Source organism: Vombatus ursinus, unplaced genomic scaffold, assembly GCF_900497805.2.
Source record: "Vombatus ursinus unplaced genomic scaffold, bare-nosed wombat genome assembly UNPS02014894.1, whole genome shotgun sequence".
NCBI lineage: Eukaryota > Metazoa > Chordata > Mammalia > Diprotodontia > Vombatidae > Vombatus > Vombatus ursinus.
Window position 1 is genome coordinate 1,454,988 of NW_020954672.1, and position 7,845 is coordinate 1,462,832.

Genomic DNA, 7,845 nt, shown 5'->3' on the forward strand with positions numbered 1-7,845 from the left:
TAAATCCAATGCTCTTTCCACCGACCCTTACCTCAAGTTTATCTCAAGGATTCTGTCATTAGGATGGGAAAAGCTTTGCTCTCCATCCCTTGCTACTTTCACAGTTGTATAGCTTTAGCCTTGCTACCCACCATGATACCTGCAAATGGCTATAGCTATGACCATCCCCCTGACAGCACCTAAGGGTAAAGCTTTGTTCAATTCCATTTGCTTTCCCAAACTTAGGGTCATTTTTACACCTGGCTGGAGCTGATACGCTACCACGGTTATGGATGTAGCCTGCAATTTCTCCTTCTAGGTGAGTCACCCTCACCAAGCCACGGACTGCTTCAATATACTTGCCCTAGGTGTAGCCTTTCCAAATCTCAAAGCTATAACTAGTTGGGATAATAATAGTGGAAGACCTTGACCAAATCAAAAGTATGTACAATGTACTGGCTTTCATATGTTCTCCATAGACCCAGACCTCTTCTAATGTACTAGAGGTAGCCTTGTCACTTATATGAGTCAAGGATATCCCAAACAACAGAATCTTGCATCTCATTTGCTATTAGTGGAATTCTGAGTCAGTGAGTAACAAAATGGAGGATTTTTTCTCTAATCCCCACAACTTCTCCAAAACAGAAATTTTATGCCAAAAATAAAGCAACTTTATCTGTCTCCATGGTCTGGACATCCAGAATTCAAAATAAGTTTAAAAAAAAAAACACATTAACATGTTCACTGACAGTGACCTCACTCATCACCCCTCTACCACCTCCCATCCTACCAGGCTGCAGAAACAGTGACAGACAGACAGTGGGGCACATAGAAGCCCTTCAGAAGCAAAAGCCTCCTTCCCAACTGCCAGTTCTGGAGTAGACAACACTGTAGCTTCAGTGTGGTAGCTCTCTGAACTGCTGGTTCTGGGCGAGAGAACTGAGGAATAGAGGGAGTGGGAAAGGACAGCTCAGCGTTACACAGGTTTGTCAGGGGTGTTGTGCAGCACTCCACTAAACCTAGGAAAGAGCTTAGCTCCCAGCTAGAGCTAGTTCTGAACATTTAAAAGTTACTTGTGGCAGAGACAATTACCCAGGACAGGAGGAGGCTGAGACACTTTGAACTCCAGTTTCCAAGGAAACCACCATCAGAGGGAATACGATCAGAAAGTGAACAATAGGGGAAAATTAAAAGGTGGAAAGATTGAAACTACCAAAGATCTAAAGAAAAAGAAAATTCAAAGTTGAACATAAGCAGACAAATCAACAGGGAAAACATTAGCAACAGAAGGAAATATAGTCTCCAGATCTAGCAAATGAGTTCTGGCATGTATGAATAAATATTGCAAAACAAAAGAAAATGATCCAACATTAATGAGACAGAGAACCCTGGGGAATGTGAGAACATGGAACCACAACAGCCTGTTCCTGAGTGGTTCAAAAGAGAAATGAGAATTATGAGAGTAGAACTTATGGCCTGCACATCTACAATGGCAAGACTCACCAAAGAAGCAAAAGAAAGAACAATAGACTGGGAATGCAAATATACAGAAGTGAAGGATACTCTAGAAGGAAGGAATCAAAAAATAACATTAAAAGAAAACAGGATATGTAGAGACAGCCCAAGGATCCTAAGTCTTGCAGAAGAACATGACAGAATGAAAAAGATTAACACCCTAATGTGAGAATAGAAACAGAAAAGAATTGCCCAGAACTTCTGAACATAGAAAATGAAATACCATTTACTATTGGTGGCGTTGAGCAAGGACCTGGAGGCTGCCACTTCAGATTGAAATGAACCCATCATAACAAAAACTGGTAATGATATCCATCTGAAGCTTCCTGCTAAAGGTAGCGTGTAGTTGTACTAAGGACAATATCCAGCAGTTCTTGGGAAAGAAGATAAACCTTCCCCAAGTCTCCCACAATGGCTTGATGGTACGATACCAGCCAATTAACTCCCAATACTACTGGGAAAAGGGGGAGATGATTATATGTAAACTTGATATTTTCCTACTGGTACCCCTTAGGGGTTTAGTGTGTTGGGTTACTGTTTCAAAATAGATTGGGTATCCATTTATTATTTCTGCTACCATGAGGACACAGAGTTACTATTTTTTCCTGTATCTACATGAACTTTATTTAAACTCATATACACATTCTTTTTTTTAACTCAATTTTATTTCGTTTTCATTTCCAAATGTTCTTTCTTTTTCCACTTCCCTACCCATTGAGAAGGAAAGAAAACCAAACCCTTATAAATATGTACAGTTATACAAAACAAATTCCTACATTAGCCATGTCCAAAAAGAATGCTTCAATCTGAATGCTTCATAAGTCCTTTGGAATTGTGTTGATCAGTTACTAAGTCTTTCAAAGTTAATTATCTTTGCGATATTCCTATAACTGTATAAATTATGATCCTGATTCTGCTCACCTCATTTTGCATCTGTTAATACACACATGGTCCCAGGTTTTTCTGAACCATTCCCTTTATCTTTTCTTACAGCAAAATAGTATTCACATTCATATACCATAACTTGTACAGCAATTCCCCAACTGATAGGAATCTCAATAGCTTCAAATTCTTTGCCACCACAAATAGCTACTATAAATATTTTTATACAGATGGCTCCTTTTCCTCTTTCTTTGATCTCTGAGGCATAGACTGAGTATTTCTGGGGCAAAGTGCATGTACAGTTTAATGGTTTTTGGGGCCATAGTTCCAAATTGCTTTGCAGAATGGTTCGGCTAGTTCACAGCGCCACTAAGAGTACATTAGTGTACTTACTTTCCCAGTCCCTTAAGCATTTGTGATGTTCCTCTTTTGTGATCTTAGCCAATATGATGGTTGTGAGGTGGTTCCTCTGAGTTGTTATAATTAGTATTTCTCTAATTATTAGTGATTTAGAGCAATTTCTCATATGGCTATTGAAAGCTCAGGTTCCTTTCCCTGAAAACTGCTTATTCATATCCTTTGACCATTTGTCAATTGGGGAATGGCTTTTATTCTTGTAAATTTGACTCAGTTCCTTTGATATCTTAGAAATTAGCCCATTATCAATGTGCTGCAGAGATTTTGCCCAGTTTCTTGCTTTTCTTATAATTTTAGCCACATTCATTATATTTGTGTAAAACTTTTAAATTTTCTATAATCATTTTACTCCTGTGAACCTTTCTATCTTTTGTTTGGTCATGGTCTCCTATTCATAGATTTCACAGGTAATTTCTTCTAAGTTCCACTGATTTGCTTATGATGTTACCCTTTATGTCTCACATACTCACTTTGAAAATATCAATATATGGTGTGAGATATTCATCTATTCCTAGTTTCTTTCAGACTTCTTTCTAGTTTTCCCAATAGTTTTTTGTTGAATAGTGAGTCTTTGCCACAGTAGCTGGAATCTTTGGGTTTATCAAACAATAGGTTATTTTGCTCATTTGCTTCTATATGTTGTATACTTAATCTATTCAACTGATTAACCATTCTATTTCTTACCCAGTACTAATTTTTTTATAATGACAACTTTGTCATTTAAAAATCTGGTACTACTGATTCTCTTGATGTTCTTGAACTTTTCTTCCTCCAGATGAATTTTATTAACTTAGTTTTTCTAATTATATAAAGTAATTCTAGGGAGTTTGATTAGTATGGCACTGAATATTAATTTAGGTAGCATTGCCATTTTTATTATATTGACTCAGCATATACATGAGCATTAATATTTCTCCATTTAGATCTTTATAGTGTTTTGTAATTGTGTTCATATAGTTCCTGTGTATGTCTAGACTCCCAAGTATTTTATACTGAAATTAGGTATTTTTTAAAGGAATTTCTCTTCCTATTTCTTCCTGCTTGGTATTGTTGGTAATATACAGATGAATAGGAGTATTTTATGTCAAGCTCTGACAGCATCTGAAAAGAAATGGAAGATTCCATCCTGTATCCCAAAGAGATCAAAGACCACATCCCAAAGAGATCAAAGAAAAAGGAAAAGAACCTCTGTGTACAAAAATATTTATAGCAGCTCTTTTTACAGTGGCAAAGAACTGGAACTTGAGGGGATGTCCATCAGTTGGGGAATGGCTAAACAAGCTGTGGTTTATGATTATGATGAAATACTATTATATTAAAAGAAATGACAAGGAGGATGGTGTCAGAAAAACCTAGAGACACATACGAATTGATGCAAAGTGAAGTGAGAAGAAACAGGAGAACATTGTACACATTAAAAGCAGTATCGTAACAATGGTCAACTACGAGAGTCTTAGCTACTCTGATCAATACAATGATCAATACAATTTCAAGGACTCATGATGAAAAATGCTAATCTCCTACAAAGAGAAAAATAATGAACTCTGAGTATGGATTGAAGCATCATTTTTCACTTTCTTTTTCTTGCATTTTTTTTTGTTTGTTTTTTTGCAACACGACTAATACAGAAATATGTTCTGCATGACTGCACATCTAACTTCTTGCCTTCTCAATGAGCGGAGAAGGGGCTGGAAGGAGGGAGAGAATTTGGGACTAAAATTTTAAAAATAAATGTTAAATAAAAAAGTTTCATCACAGCCCTTTTCCATGGCTAAAAGTGATGAATCTGCTAATTTGCAAGATTGTCTTTCAGTGTCAAGTCTCCTTAAGTTGCCATAGAACCCCCTTCACAGTAGTAGTGGATTATTATCTATCAACAAGTGAATGGCTCAGTGGTCAACCTGCTCCATGAAGCAGTGTACCACAGAGGCTGCTTTGACCCAGTCTATAGGGATTCCCTAGAGTTAGATATATAAACAATTGACCCAGGACTTCAAACCCAGGGACGTAGTCCAACTATTTACCAATAGTTTGGAAAACTCTAGGTGCCTCTGTTTCTAAGCATCAACTAAGCATCTACAGTCCTCAGAGTCTCAAATGTATTTGTTATCACAGCTAGTTTTTGACATCTGCAACAATGATAGTCACGTCTCTATGGTCTCTGGAGCCTACTACTGGGCACTAGGAATATAGCAACCAATGCTGCCATTGCAATGTCTCCATTACACAAAGGTCATACTTACATTTAGAGTCAAACAATAATGTCATAACCAATAGTAGTTGGTGGGGGTAGGAGAGCAACTGGGGAGAAGAGATAGGTTCTGAATTAGAAGGGTAGGCATCCCAGGTCAATTGATAGCATGTATACATTGTACCTAAATCCAAGGTATAAGACAAATGGGTTAAATGATCAGAGAATCCAGGGTTGAGGGAATCCACAGGAAATTTAAGAAATCAAGAAGTTGACATTTTGTCAAACTAAACTGATTCTCCTATATTTCTCTTTTTACTACAGTAATTTACATGCTTGCATTCACTTAGTTGATGATGATATGCCCACATGGTTATTCTCAGGACCCACCATACCTTCACTCAACTAAGCCAGAAATCTATACAGATATATACTGGAACCAACATACCTTTCCTATACTTCCCGATCAGTTAGATGTCAGTCCCACCCATATTCCTATACTGAACTGGTGCCTGAGTTGTTTGCCAATTTTCTCTCACACATTTTAGAGAAGTAGCTCTCCAAAATTCTCAGTCTTTAAAATGTTTACAATATTGCAATACTGTTAACATATAGTAATAATAAACAATATTCATCAATAATAAAGTAAGGGACATTTCATCACAGTCCTTACCAAATACAATAAAATTACAAATATGATTATATCTCATGTTGTTAGTTTAAGCCTAGTATGGTAAATTATACTGGGGTAGAGTTAGAAAGAACAATAGTTTAAGGTATATAAAGCCAAATCTTCCTACTCACATTTAGTTCATGTTATTCCTACTCAGCATAGCCAAAAAACAAAAAAAAGAAAAAAGAAAAACCAAATCTAATTCCTCTTCCATGTGAAAACCCTTTGAGAGAAATTATTATTAATAACTAATGATTTGGGGAGATTCAGAGTTCCCCCTTTTTCTACTTTTAAGACCTCAGTCTCTGAAGGTTGAGTTAACCTTCTCCAACCAACCCTGCAAGGAATCTCTAGTCTAAGATAAATTCCATCCAAGCTTGGGTAGAGACAGACCCTTTTGTTCAAATTGCCCAAGGCTGGGGGTCGTCTGGGTATACAGATATACTCTCAGTCCAAGGGTGACATGATGTCACTCTCAGCCACTCATAGTAATATCCATTCTCTCACTGTTAACCAATTAGGATAGATTCCTACCCAGGGGAACACCTACTCTTCAAAGGGTATATAAACTGTGAGGTTTCCACCCCTCCCCATGATTATCTTTGGTCTAAGAGACAGTTATATGACCATCCTTTTATTAATAAACATGCTGGCCTTATTAATAAAATTATTAAATCACCCAGAAATTATGTCTTTCAAATCTTAATTGCCACACCTTCAAATATTTAAAGACATCAATCACATCCCCCTTAAATTGTCTCTTTTATAGTTTGCTGTTGTTATTAGTCAATCTGTCTGACTCTATATGACTCCATTTAGGGTTTTCTTGACAAAGATAATGGAGTAATTTGCCATTTCCTTTGCCAGCTCATTTTACAGATAAGGAAACTGAAGCAAACAGTTAAATGACTTGCACAGGGTCACACATGAAGTAAGTATCTGAGATTTGAACTCAAGATGAATCTTTGTGACTCCAGAACCAGGACTCTATCTACTTTGCCACCTAGGTGTCCTACATTTGTTGTTATTAAATGGTTTTAGTGGTAACTTACTCTTTGTGACCCTCATTTGGGTTTTCTCAGCAAAGATACTGCATTGCCCAGGGCCACACAGCCAGTAAGTGTCTGAGGCCAGATTTTTGAACTCAAGAAGATAAGTCTTCTGGATTTCTGGCCCAGCAAAAAAAAAATGGAGGCCATTTGCTGAGTTTCCTCTTCTCCTATCCTCCTCATCTAAGACCACTCGAATGCCTTCATCCAACACCCTTCAGAGGTAACTTTTCACCTTGCCAAAGCAAGCCCCTTTACATGCTCAAGTGATTCTACTTTAGTATTCACACTGTCTCAAACATCTTCAATGTCTACTGGAAGCTTCTCTGCTGCCTACAAACAAGTCTGTTTCACCCATCCTCAAAAAGAAAAAACTCTCCCTTGATTTGTCTATCCTTTTTAGCTATTATTCAGTATCTCTCTTCCCTTTTGATTAAACTCCTCAAGAAGACTTTCTATAATATGTGGCTCCATTTCCTTTCCCTTCATTCTCTTCTTAACCCTCTCTAATTTGACTTCTGATTTCATCATTCAACTGAAAGTGTTCTCTCCAAAGTTACCAATGATCCCCTAATTGCCAAACCTACTGTTCTTTTTCTCAGCCCTCATCCTTCTAGATTTTTCTGCACCTTTTGACTGTTGATCACCCTTTTCTCATTGATACTCTCTTCTCTCTAGGTTTGACAACACTGTTCTCCCTTCTTAGTCTTCTTTGCTGCAATTTCATTTAGGTCATGACTACCAGTTATAGATATCCCCTACCAAAGGGCTCTGTTCTGTGCCCCCTTCCCTTCTTTTATGCTATTTCACTTAATGATCTTATCAGCTCCTATAGACTTCATTACTATCTCTATGCAGAAGATTCTCAGCCTTAACCTCTCTTCTGACTCACCATCTCCAACTGCCTATCAGATCTCTAGAACTAGATATCCTGTAGACATCAAGATTACAGATTCAACATGTCCAGTGCTGAACTCACTATCCTTTCTCCCAACCCCTCTCCATTTCCTAACTTATCAAATATTATTGGGGGTACTACCATCGTCCCGATCACCCAGACTCACAAGCTAGGGGTCATTCTTAGCTCCTTTATCTAATCTGTTAGAAATCCTTCATCACCTCATATCTGTACCACTTCT